Source organism: Pongo abelii, chromosome 1, assembly GCF_028885655.2.
Source record: "Pongo abelii isolate AG06213 chromosome 1, NHGRI_mPonAbe1-v2.0_pri, whole genome shotgun sequence".
Classification (NCBI taxonomy): domain Eukaryota; kingdom Metazoa; phylum Chordata; class Mammalia; order Primates; family Hominidae; genus Pongo; species Pongo abelii.
Genome location: NC_071985.2, coordinates 112970155 through 112984270, shown reverse-complemented (window position 1 = coordinate 112984270; position 14116 = coordinate 112970155). Strand labels below are relative to the sequence as shown.

The 14116-nt window shown below is 41.0% G+C and overlaps 1 long non-coding RNA gene across 1 annotated transcript in view; it reads left to right on the top strand.

Moving 5' to 3' along the window:
- Nucleotides 1–13823, top strand: part of LOC112135924 (uncharacterized) — a 29193-nt gene extending 15370 nt beyond the window's left edge. The window contains exons 2-3 of the long non-coding RNA XR_002917155.2: nt 13083–13200; nt 13539–13823. This is a non-coding gene — a long non-coding RNA (uncharacterized LOC112135924). The remainder of the gene's footprint in view (nt 1–13082; nt 13201–13538) is intronic.
- The last annotated feature ends 293 nt before the right edge of the window (nt 13824–14116 follow it).

The following is a 14116-nucleotide window of genomic DNA, read 5'->3' as shown; positions in this document are numbered from 1 at the left end:
AGAATCTGGGACAGGAGAGACCCCCCTTCCCAAGGACACCCAGTTGGGAGGGAACTCAGGTAAGAATCAGCCCTTCATTCAAAGGGAGGAATTTCCTCCCGAGAGCACATCTCACCAACAGCCAGCTCTTTCCTAGTCTCACGGGGCGGTGCTCTGTCTTCGGAGATTACGAGTGGTCGAAGGGGAGGGAGGCCGGGTGTGGAAGCTTGTGTTCCTCCCTGTCTGAACATCACACCCAGAGTCCAGGGGTTTGGAGAATGTAAATCGTAGGTGCTTAATAGAACATAAAAGTACACGTGAAATAGAAGTCATAGTGCTATTTATTCTTCCACGGGGCAAATTTCCCTTTTTAATTTTTCTGTAGTTGTTTTGTTACACTGGAATCTTTTGAGCGCCATCTGGTGGACAGATTTCCATCACCCAATCAGATGGTCAGCCTTCCCCACAAACATTTTAGTCACACTATGCCGCTGTCCGGCAGGATCATGTCTTGTCTTCAATTCCCCAGCACTTTGTGCAGTTGACACATTATAGGTAACCGGAGTCTGTTTGTTGAAGTGGTAAACATTGGTCCATTAGAAGCTGGGAGTGAATATTGAAGTCAAGTTTGAATAGGCATTGGGAAGAAGGAGCTGAAAAGCAGGAATAAGCTGTCCTGATTGTGAAGGGTGAGTGCAATGCCGGACTGAGAAATAAAACTAACTCCAGGCCAAAGAGCGTTGGAGATTCCCAACAGTCTCCCCAAGGACACACAGGGAGCCCAGTAGAATTTTCCTTGGAGCCTACTGAACTTCTGCTAGGAGTGGACTCGGCCCTCTGCCCAAATGAGGTGCCATGAGGTACACAAAGGCTCTAATTTGACACTTCCCTGGGTAAAACAGAAAGTACACTGGCCAGACCCCAAAGTAAACTTAGGTACTTCCTCTTTACCCTTTTTTTTCTGCTTTAAAAAATCTCAGCAATTCTTTCCTGCTTTTTTTTTTTTTTTTTTTTTGAGACGGGGTCTCGCTCTGTCGCCCAGGCTGGAGTGCAGTGGCGCCATTTCAGCTCACTGCAAGCTCCACCTCCCGAGTTCACACCATTCTCCTGCCTCAGCCTCCCAAGTAGCTGGGACTACAGGCGCTCGCCACCACGCCCGGCTAATTTTTTATATTTTTAGTAGAGACGGGGTTTCACCGTGTTAGCTAGGATGGTCTTGATCTCCTGACCTTGTGATCTGCCTGCCTCGGCCTCCCAGAGTGCTGGGATTACAGGCATAAGCCACCGCGCCCGGCCTCTTTCCTGTCTTTCAGCTCTGCTCCTCTCAATTCCCCAATAACACAATCCCTAGTCTTCTAAGAGTGGGCCCCAGGATAGTCTGCAAACTCATTACCTTCTAAGGGGGACTGCTGTCACTGAGTGGTCGCAAGTGGGCACTAGAGGCCAGTGTTGCAATGTTTTCAGTCTTTTCAAAACAAATAGAAATCTTTATTATCTTGTGAAATCTCTTAATTTGGAACCAATATTGGCTCCAATTACTTTTGAAACACTCCATGGGCCAAAAAACACTTGTGTTTATGGCCAACAATTAGTGACCCATCAAAGAGGCTCTCTGGACTGAGTGTAGTGGCTGATGCCTGTAATCCCAGCACCTTGAGAGGCCAAAGTGGAAGGATCACTTGAGCCCAGGACTTGGAGACCAGCCTGGGCAACACAGCAAGACCCCGTCTCTACAAAATTTAAAAAATTAGCTGAGTGTAGTGGCGTGGGTCTGCGGTCCCAGCTACTTTGGAGGCTGAAGTGAGAGGATTGCTTAACCCAGAAGGCTGAGGCTTCAGTGAGCCGTATTCTTGGCACTGCACTCCAGTGTAAGTGATAGAATGAGAATCTGTCTCAAGAATAAAAAAATTAAAAAATTAAAGAAAGAAGATTTCTAAGCTTCTTCCCAACGTTTCTGACACACTATGACTCTGACCTCTGCCCACATTTCTATATGGCTAATTTTTAAATAAGGTCAATTGCTGATCCTAGGTCAGCAAGAACCACAAGGTCAGGAGTGTTCTTTCTTTGAAGTTTCAGGTTAATCAGTTTCTCTTTAGGAAAAAGAACAAGACTTCTCTTTAGCTAAGGTATCTACCAGAGCAGCCCCCACTCCCACCCGAAAGTCACCTGAATACAGCTATTTCCTGTGCCTCTTTCTGCTACAAATCTCTGCAGCATGTTTTGTTTTATGCATCACAACTAGATCGACCTCTGCATTCTGATCATTTCCCCATGGTGCTGTCTTTTTCCAAACTTTCTGTTTTCATTAACTGAAAAAGTCTATGATGCTATCAAACTGATTAAGCTCATTCCAATCAAGCACCACATGCTGAAGCTAGTGAATCACATTGCCAGTTGGGCTTTAAAAAGAACAGGTTTGAATGTACATCCTAATGTATTATATAATATATTGTGAATATGGATTGTGTTGAAGCTATAATTATCAGGGATTTAATACATTGGGGTCTACATTCAACCCCGATGTATACATACTTATATATATGTAAAATGTTTGGCCCCTTAACTTAGCCTTGCTGACAGTTGTGGGAAAGTTTCTAAAGTTGTCAGTCACAAGGTCCTGTGAGAATCTGATCTAAGCAACTCAGCCTTCCCTCAAGAAAAAAACACTCATAAGCAAACAATTTCCCAAAGTCTGTGCATAGACCCTTAGGCATACCTGGACCCCAGGTAAGACCTCCTGCTATATCAGTGAGGGGCAAGGCAACTGCTCAGAGCCTGTAGGTCTTATTTGATTTGAAGGTGGCTGGTTGACCATAAGCTCTTTCTCAGTATATCACACCTTCCAGTAGAACTGAACCAAAACTCTAAGATACCCTGTTTATGCTCCCTTGGGAATTTAGGGCCCTTACCATGTATAGCTTCTCTGGGGTGGTTTCTGATGCTCATCAATTCTCTGACATCACCTGGGTATGTTACCAGTGGAAGATATCCTGGTTATCGGTGGCAAATTCATATGTGTCTGCAGCAACCTCAATTCTTGCCTCCTCAGAAGAAAGAATTCAACTGAGGGGCATAAGGCAGAAAAAAGACTGAGGCAAGTTTCATTGTAGGAGTGGAAGTTCATTAAAAACTTTAGAGCAGGAAAGGAAAGAAAGTGCTTTTGGAAGAGACGCAAGTGGGCACTGAGAAGGTCGAGTGCCCGGTTTAACCATCATCCTAGGACTTTATAGGCTGGCACACTCTGGCATCTTGTGCCCCCTTTCCATGATTCTTCCCTTAGGGTGGGTTGCCTGCATGCACAGTACCCTCCTTACCCTTGGGAAGTGAGCACATGCAGTGTGTTTAGGAAGTTGTATGCATGCCCATCTGAGACTGTCTTCCCTTTCCTGGTGGAGTGCCACCAGAAGGTCATACTCCACCATTTTGTCTCTTAATGTGCAGGCCTGGGAAATTGCCTCTCTGGTGTCTGCAGTCAATCAATACTTTAGTGCAACGGGTATGGACCATCAAGAAATGGCCTCTCTCTGGAGGCTGGCTGCCAATTTATCACTTTTAGAGAGGCAACATGATAATCATCGAACCATCACCTGACATTCCTGGTGGGTGGGGGAGAGCCCTCTCCTGCCTCACTCACACCTAACTACCTGTAACAGGTATCCAAAAATTCAATTATGACACTATCTGGAGTTAGTGCAGACACAGATTAAGGGCTCAGTCCTATAAGACTGCACTCACTTCAAATGTCAGTCTCATGTGGGCCAGGCCACCCATGCTTCTGACCTACCAGCTATAAATCAAGGATCCCAAGATCCCCTCCTCAAGTTCAATAAGTTGATAGAAGAGCTCACAGAACTCAGAAAAACAGTTTACTTACATTTACTGACTTATTATAAAGGATACAACTCAGGAACAGCCAAATGGAAGAGATGCAGAGGGCAAGGTATGGGGGTGTAGGGTGAGGGTGGCACAGAGCTTCAATGCCCTCTCTGGGTGTGTCACCTCCCAGCACCCAGTAGCTCTCTGAATCTGTTGTTCAAGAGTTTATAGAACTCAAATCTCTGTAATACCACTTCCTAGAAGTCAGAGGGTGGGGCTGAAAGTTCCAATCCTCCAATCACTTGGTCTTTTTAGTGACCATCCTGTTCTGAAGCTATCTAGGGACCCTATCTTAAGTTACCTTGTAACATAAGTTTCAGTGTGATCTAACAGGGCTCATTATGAATAACAAAAGATAATCCTATCACTCAGGAAATTCAAAGGGTTTTAGGAGCTGTGTGCCAGGAACCCAGGATGAAGACCAAATACATTTTAAAAATAATATCACAGCTTTTCTGTGCCATCCAGGCTTATTAAGATAATAACTGATCACTCAGTGTTCCCACCTCTAGCTTTTTGCTTGATTGCCATCTCCTCCATTCATCTGTATCTCTCTGTCTTCAACTGGATTAGGAGTGGGCTTAGGGTCAGAACCAGGGTTCTTTTGGCATTGGTGATGGATCAACCAAGAGAAGGCTAAAACCTCCAAACCTGATCATTCTATTGGGTTGGGACTGGCTCTAGTAGTAGGTAACAAAACGATGTCCAGGGAGATGCGGGAGGTAAATAACCAGGCATGTGGGCCGTGCGGAGCCCCAAAAAAAGCCAAGCAGGATAGCAGGTGGCATTAGAGATGGCTGGAAGCAGGAACCTAACCAGAGGACTGCAGTTCAGGGCCAGGATTTTAATCTCTGGAATTGAGAAGAACAAGATAGGAAGTAGAGTTTGAAGCCAGGAGTCAAGGTAGGAAAGTGACACAAGGGAAAAGCAGGCACCCAGTTACCAATGTTGTGGCACAGGCATTGCGTTTAAAATAAGGAAGATGGGCACAGTGGCAAATGCCTGTAACCTTAGCTACATGGGAGGCTGAGGTAGGAAGATTGCTTCAGCCCAAGAGTTCAAAACCATCCTATGCAACACAGCGCAAACCCATCTCTATAAGTGAATAAATACATAAATAAAATTTAAAATAACCTAACGAAATAATCCATAAACAAAGTACATCTAAGCAGAGCTAGCAGTAAGTTGGCTTGATTCCAAGTCAATGAGCTTTGACCCTATAGTTCCTAACACACTTCTTGGGGATCAATTTATCTCTGAATCAAGATCAGCTGAACGTGCAAGTGGGGACCAAATGGATCTAGTAGGGGGTTTCAGAGGCCTTCGGGGGTAGAGAGCCAGGTGGAAACAAGAGGGATGCCACCAACATCCTCATCTTTGGTAATATTTTAAATAACAATATGAGAAGATATAGATGAGAATATAACAAATATGAGAGGTCAGTGCTGAACATTTCCTGAGCCAGAGGCAGATAATCCAGGGATATTTTCTTGTTTTCCTTAAAGCAAGTAGAAAGACAACAGAGTATTGTGGTTACAACTGAATTTGGAGCCAGACTGCCTGGATTCAAATCTCAACGCTGCTATGAGGTCAGCTGCCTAAAATTGGCTTTTTAAATCTCTTTAAATTGTATTTAAATCTCTATATTACTCATTTAGAGATTAAATATGATTTCTATTATGTTATGGATGCTAATAATAGAACACACCTCCTAGGGTTCTTATGAGTAATGAATACATTCTATAAAAGTGCTTATGACAATGCCTGGCATACAATAAACACTATATGTGTTGAAATATGAATAGTGGTTGAAAACATTGTGTGACTCAGGCCACCTCAATATGAATCCTGAGTCTCAAGTGAAATCTCTGTAGACAAGGAGATAGTGAGGAAATTGTCCAGAATGGAATAGTGCTAGAGTGGTAAGAGGTTACAACCACAAGACTCAGGCTCCTGTTGAGACTTGGCCCTAATATAGTTGGGTCTTGCTTTTCTGGAATTCCAAATGTATGCTCAAGAGTGAAGAATTACAGTCAATACATCAATGGGTAGAATCAACTGTCTAGGAAAATTCATAAGGTAATGGAATTAAGGCTGTCTCACGCAATACAATCCACTTGGACCTGCCAAATTTTAAGGGGGTAAAAAAGAAACACTAGATTTATCCAAATACCATTTAATCCCGTTGATCTCAATTTCTCCAGGTCTAGAACAGTGTTCAATTCCTGTTTGTATTCCCTGTCAGTAAGAAAAGGATTTTGATTCAATGATTCTGTGTTAAATAGCATCTTGTTAAACAGAGTAGCATTGGGTTTGATATTAGTCAAGGTTCTCCAGAGAAGCAGAACCAATAAGATGTGAATATATACAAATAGAAAGAGATTATTATAAGGAGTTATTCATGTGATTATAGAGACTGGCAAGTCCAAAATCTGCAGAGTGGTTGACAAGGTAGAGACCCAGGAGAGCCAGTGGTGCAGATAAAGCCGGAAGGCAGTGTGCTGGGGAATTCTTGCTTGCTCAGGGGATTCCCTTTTGTGTTCTATTTGGCTTCAACTGATTGGATGAGGCTCACCCACATTATGGAGAGCAATGTGCTTACTCAAAAATTCATGGATTTAAATGTTAATCTCATCCATAAACACACGCCAGGTTTTAAATGTTAATCTCATCCAATAACACCCTCCAAGTTAACACAAAAAATGAACCATCACGGACTCTAAGCCCCCTTTAAGACCAAAAATAATCTATTGTTCTTATACCCTTATTTTGAAGGAAAATGAACACATTTAATATCTTTCCACTGTTCTTTTCTATTTTTTTAAGAGATAGGGGTCTCACTCTGTTGTCCAGGCTAGAGTACCATGGCATGATCAAAGCTCACTGCAGCCTCAAACTCCTGGGCTCAAGTGATCCTCCTGCCTTAGCCTCTCAAGTAGCTGGTGTTACAAGTGCACACCACTGCACCTGCCTTCACTGTTCTTTTCTAGCACATACTTTTAGTGTACTTGTATTGGAAAAAATGGGCATTGTTTGGGAAAGAACAATAAATTCTTACAACAAAAGCAATTTTAATTATAAAAATAAGGGTGGTACTAAAGGAGATGGTACAACAGTAAGGTGGAAAGACATGAGTCCTGTATGACCTCATGGAGTAGGGCTACCTACCAACTTAAGACTGCTCATGGAGAGATCATTATGTGTGTAAGAAAAAAATCTTCAATTTTTTAAGTACTATATTTTGTTAGTAAATAATATAAACCACTGATACCTGGAAATGGATGCCGCCATAAGACCACCTTAAATACATAGCATCATCCTAGCAGTGAGGGATGGGCAATAAGAACAGATATTGTGGCCCAGAAAACTGGTGAGCCTTGTGGAAGACAGACCACTGTCCTTTCTTTTCCCCTAGGGAAAGTTAATGTCTCTCTCAACTGTGTTCCACAACACACATGAAATACTTTGGATACCTAGTTATTTCTGTATGTTTCCTCAGAACATTTACTTTATGGAGCTGTTTATCCCCAGCATCTAACAGAATGTCAGGCCCAGAAATATGGGTTGGATGAATGAGTGAATATATGCCCAATGAATGAATGAATGGTCAGGGAATTATTTTCTGAGACTTCATCTAAATAGGATTGGCTATAAACACATGGCATCTCTAAAGGTTGTGACAGCCTTTCTTTCCCTCTGAGTGAAGAGATTGATGTTAGTTGTTCATCAAGGTAAGTCACTGGTTAGCCAGGGTTTCAAGACACACTGGAAACGATATGTAATAAATTTTAAGCTTTGCTTACTCACAATGTCCCTGCTGGCCAAGGAAAAGTTTCCTTTATTTGCTGCCTCAGATTTATTTCTATAAAAAGGGCCATAATCAAACTCCAGGAGAATGGCAAATTGCTATTGAGATGATATATGGGATACAAAAGAAAAAATAAATAAAAATAAACCTTCATTGAATTCCAAAATATTCTTTGTAGTAGATCTATGTTTATTGTAGAATATAAGAGATACCAATGTCTTATTCTTCCTGTTCTTGTAATGCTTATGCTATAAGAACAGAAGGAATCAATTATTCAGTAATTATAGAACAAATAACTGGAGGATTGAATTCTGTATCATATTTGGTTCTATTAAAACAATGAGGCTGGGCACGGTGGCTCACATCTATAATCCTGGGAAGCAGAGGCAGGAAGATCCCTGGAGTACAGAAGTTCAAGACCAGTCTGGGCAACATGGTGAGACCCTGTCTCTACAGAAAAAAAAAAAAAAAACCTTAAAAAATTAGCTGGGCATGGTGGTGCACCTCTGTGGTCCCAGCTACTCGGGAGGATTGCTTGAGCCCTGGAGGTCGAGGCTGCAGTGAGCTGCAAAAAAAAACAATGATAACATGTACAGAAATCAAAACAAAAGAAAAAATTATCTATAATCCTACCATCTTACAATGTTTAAATTTTTTTTTTTCAAGACAGTGTTTTGCTTATGGCCCAAGCTGGAGTGCAGTGGTGCAATCAGAGCTCACTGCAGCCTCAACCTCCTGGGTTCAAATGATTCTCCTGCCTCAGCTTCCTGAGTAGCTGGGACGACAGGCTCGTGCCCCCATACCGGCAAATTTTTTTATTTTTTGCAGAGATGAGGTCTCACTATGTTGTGCAGGCTGGTTTTGAGCTCCTGGCCTCAGGCAATCCTCCAGTCTTCTCCTCCCAAAATGTTGGGATTATAGGCATGAGCTACTGCACCGGGCCTGTTTTAATTTTTTTATGTTCTGTTTTACACTTTATAGGTTTGTCTATATTTTTCAAACACATAATGAAAAGAACTCTTGCACGCAAAACATGCACAGACAGATTTTATGTGTATACAGGCTAGGCCAGCCTGGGGGTAGATATCAGGTCACACTAGCAGTAATCAGACAATATTTCTCTGATTCTAGCCCTACTCATTCTGCAGAAATTCCAGTCCTCCTCACATCCTTCCTAACTAGTTCTTGAATTCTCAGGAACTAATCCTCCCAGCTATCATGTGTCATCTCCAATTGTCCTCTTCTTTTTAGCATCTCCCTTTCAGCATGTCTCCTGTTGCTGGTGCTGCTGCAGAAACTTCAAAAGCTGCCCGGTTCCTCTGCCCCAGTGTGATGCCCTCTTCCGTTCTTCTTCCAGCAGCAAGCAAAGGCTGGTTTGACTCCTTGGTCAGCTTACTTGTGATCAGCAAGTCCACTGTGTTAGAATCAGGGACGTGGTCTATCAAGTAGTGCAACGTGGAGATTTTAATGGAACTGCCCTTGTGGTTTTTACAGGCTTTTTATTGCAGTCCGTACTCCTTTGAGCATCTGTGAGTCCACAGTTTGAGAGAGAGCAAATTAAATTGCTGACAGTCTTTTTAGGACCACCTATTTCTTTTTTTGCTGATTCTGTTCCTAAGCTGAGCTTATGATACTTGATTCTCTTTTCCTTATAATGAATTTTTACTCAATAGGTTCCTCAGTACCGCATGCAAACATATGCCAGGTAGGTCTCTTCAGACAGGCCTAAATATGTTCAAAGTCTTGCATGAACGCAGTTTGAGGTGTCTGGGCATCCTAATACAATAGCATAGATAGAATTATGGGTTTTGCTTTGTTCATTTCACATTGTGAGTGTGTTTGCAGGTTACTAGAGGGTTCTCATAATTATTAAGTAAGTGGTTATATAATATTATACAGGAAGGACAAGCCATAATTTACCTAATTTTTCTCTTAATTTGGACATTTATGTTATCACTGATTTGTTTCTAGTTAAATAATGTGAGTTGAGCAAGGACAAATTAGTGGTCTTGATTGTGTGTTTTATTTTGGAGACATATATATTTGTTAAGGGAATTCTTGCTTCTGTAACCCCCCAAATTTCAAGACCACAAAACTCTAACCATTTATTTCTCAGCCATGTATCAGTCCAGTGTGAGTTTTTTTATCAGCAGTGTTGGGGAGAGCTCTGCCCCCTACATTCATTAAGAGACCCAGGGGATGGGGCACCACCATCATCGGCACATGGTTTTCAAGGTCTCTCTGGGCACCATAATCAGCCGGCAGATGAGTAGGAGAGACAGGTTTGTGTGAGGGTTTTTTTAAATTAAATTCACCCATTTTAATGGTACAGTTTGATTAACTTTTGCTAATTGTGTATAGTTGTATAACCACTATGAAAATAAAAATATAGGCTTTCTAACATCCTAAAAATTTCCTGTTGCCTTTTTACATCTGATCCCCTCTTACAAACCCCTAGCCCCAGGCAACTTTCTGTCAATACAGATAAACTTTGCCTGTTCTCTAATCTCATACAAATGGAACACAAGATGTATTATTTTGTGTTATGCTTCCTTTGTTCAGCATAATCCATGTTGATTATTGTATTAGTTTTTCATTGATTTTTATTGCTGTGTAGTATTTCATCGTATGGATACACAATGATTTGTTTATCCATTCACTGTTTTTTGACATTTGGATAAGCCCCAGGTATTAGCTATTATGAATAATGGTGCTATGATTTGCATATATGCCGTTTTGTGTGCATATACTTTAACTTCTCTCGTGTAAATATCTAAAAGTGGAATTACTGGGCCATATGACAAGTGGATGTTTAACTTCATAAGATACTGCTCTACTATTTACCAAAATTGCTGACCATCTTGCACTGTCACCAGCAATGTCTGGGAGTTCTAGTTGTTCCAAATTTTGTCAATGCTTGGAATTGTCAGTGTTGTTAATTTTAGCTATATCAATGGATGTGTAGTAGAATCTTATTTCTCATTTGCATGATCCTAACTAGTGAGGTGAGCATCTTTTCACATGTTTATTGGCCATTTGTATATTTTCCCCTGTGACATGCCTGTTCAAATATTTTGCCCATTTCAAAAATAGGGTTGTTCATCTTATTATTGAGTTGTAAGAGTTCTTTAACTATTCTGGATACGAGCAAAGAGTGTACTCATCTCTATCTAGTACTTTCCAGTACATTAATTATTGCTTTTTGCCTTAAGTCCAGATTTGATAGGTGTTTTGTATGAAGGAGTTGGTCTTGCAGAATCTTACTGTATCATTACAGAAATGTAAACTACGACAGAGGTTTTAAGAGCCAGGACTAGAACCGGCCCTCATCAGTTCTGCTTATACCGTATTGGCTAGAATTTAGTCATGTGCCAATACCTAACTCCAAGGAAGGGTAGAAAATGTGATCTATCTGTGCCCACAGGGTAGTGTGCCCTGAAGAAGAACAGGGTTAGTGATCAGCCAGCACTATCTGCTAAAAGGAACCTAGCAGGGCCTAGAAGGGCCTAGAAGGAACATGGAGTGGCAGAAGTTTTGGCCCAGGGACATGGTAACTATTTCTAGATCCCTTCCATGATAAACAATCATGGTGTACCTATCATATGCTAGACATTGAGCTCTAATAACTAAGACTAGCATTTATTGAGCACTTACTATGTGTTAAGCATATATAGACTCTATAAATGTTTACTGACTGTTGAATGGACCCGATTTCTTGGAGTGGCCTGGGGAAGGCTACCCGCTATACGTGTTTAATGATACCTTCGGATCTTGCCAGCCCAGCAGAAGCAGGGTTGTGAGTAATGAGGCTGCTTGCCAAGCACTGCCAGTTCCCCTGCGGGAAGAGATCACTGGAGAAACAGAGCATTATTAATGTCCTCCAAACTTCAACAAACCAGTTTTTCCACTCTCTGGGTAATTATTTATGGGTTTGGGTAAGACGCTAACTTGCAAGCTCTCTCTTTGTCTCTGCTCTGCTTCTACACCAAACTCTTGACTATTTACAGCATTCCATTCTAGAGTTGTTCACAAACCAATGTTTCTGATTTTTTAGTGAATTTCCTGCTTCCCTACATGGTGCTGCCAGATTTATTGGTAATAGTTCTTTGAGTATAAAGTGGATTGAAAATGCTGCCTATGTTATCATTTCTCTGTTGAAAGCAGCTAGACACAAAATATACGTAATAACAGCTAGCCCTTGTTGGGCACTGTTGCACACAAATTGCCTTCATGTCTATTTGGTCTACCCCCTCACATGATTCATTTGAATGACCAGTGGTAGAGCTATTTCACTTGTTCACATGCTTATTAGAGTAATATGTTCAAAGTTAATTGATCTTTTTCCCCATCCTACTCTTGTTGCAAAGGTAATTGACATTGAAATGGCCAAAAGACATTCAGTAGGGATGGCCAGTAAGAGAAGTAGAAGGACCACACAATACAAATAGGATAAAAGGCTCCTCAATATGTAATAATCGAAAGGCTGTAAACACATCCACACCTGGAATCTCTCTTACATATCATAGATAAAATCTCACCATCTTATTGTGCAATCTATTCCTTCATTGCTGTACTTTTTCCCCCCTGATTCTGCATACTCCTCTGCACAGCTCCTCCTGGTCTGGCTGATGTCCATTATCCTGTATTATTACTCATTACTACTCCCTTAGAACCTATACTCTGAAGTTGCTAATCTTATTGCAGTTTCCTGGATATGTTATGGCTTGTCATGTATTGATCCTTTTAGGCATCCCATTCCCTCTGCACAAAGCATGATTTACTTACTAGATTGCTCCAGTGGTCCCTGGCATTGGAAGCTTCCACAGCCCTGCCTCCCAGCCAGCCAATCTGATTTCTGTTAGAGCATCTGGGAGCACCCTCCTCCAAAGCCCTTTTGACATTCTTTTGTGATAGTGTTATTTATTTATGTGACTATGTGGCCCTCCTACTGTGAGCTCCTTAAGGATGTAGATTTTTTCTTATTTGCATAATTTCTGGAATATTTTAATTGAACAATTAGTGTGAATAAATAAATAGTTAAATAAATGTTCGTACCACACACCTCAACTCTTTCATTTCTTTGACTTGAATTCAAGGTACATTTTATAATCTTGTATAGATGGACAAAGCAAGAAGAGAAACTGTAGCAAAGGAAAGATCAATAAATAAAATGACTGCAAGAAAAACAGGTTCAATGACAATGGTATAAAATAACAGGAAAAAAAAATGGTCACCTATGAGTATGTTTGCCCTTTTTATATCAAGCATATACTCTTCAAACTTATTCAGAATAATAAATGATGAATGGGTGTGGAATCATGTCTCTTAGTCCTCATTACTCTATAATAATAACAAATAACAGTTGTTTAGGAAATATGTTTTCAAAGCATTTTCACATCGTTTTTTTTTTTTTCAGGACATGTTTACAACAACTCTGTTTTTCAGATGAAGACATTGAGACACATAGAGGAGAAGTATTTGATCAAAGATCATATAGCTACTGTGGCCTAAATGAATGGATAACATCTCAGTCTGTAAGTCAGCATGGAGTCGAGTCATTGGGATGATTTCCGTTTACTAGATTGCCAATTCATACTTTATCTGCCAATCTAATTTCCTTAGAGTCCCTGTTTGTCCCTGCAGAATAAAAAACATATTGCTTACTGTATAAATTATACATTGTCTAATAACTGGTTATAGTTAGTTGAAGCAAGTTACTAATGAATATGTAATCTTGGATTTGATTCTAGAATTTACCCGTTAGCTTGTCTTTTCTTCCCCTATTAATAGCCTGAGCCTCCTGTCAATCTCTAAATTAAAAGCTTCTTCATAGCCTACTCTTTCAACCTAATCTCCTTTCCTTTTTCAACAGGCAGACTAGGATCCTTCTCTTCACTTCCACCAACCTCCTATGCACACTGCTGCTTCCACACTTGTGCTCAGAACCCCCTGGACCAGTTCATCCTGCTTCACTGCCTGTTCTAGTCTATCCTTCTTAAGGCTCAGCTCATAGAGCCTTCCAGGAATGCTAGCCCCCAGTGATCTAGCCCTCCTCTGAGCTAACCAGCTGCATGTGGCCCATTCCACTTTGTTGATGCTTGATAATACTGATCATAGTAACACTGTGTCTTGTTCCAGTTTTTACATTATCACCATTCTTTACAGTCCATGGCAATAAATGTTTGTCAAATGAAAGAATAGATCTTGTGTTTTTATTTAAATCTCCTAATGCCAGACTCAGCTTGAATTATCAATGAGTAGTGTTTTAAGACCATCACAGATCTTGGGCTCTTGGACCTGTAATCCTTAATGGATGGAATGGCCCTGCTCTTGATTTGAAAGTGGACACACTTTATCAGAATTCTAATTTTGATGGTGGAGTTGCACTCTCAGGACATATTCAGAACTTGCCACACTCTTCCCTAAACTTCCCTGTCCTTTTTATCTCTG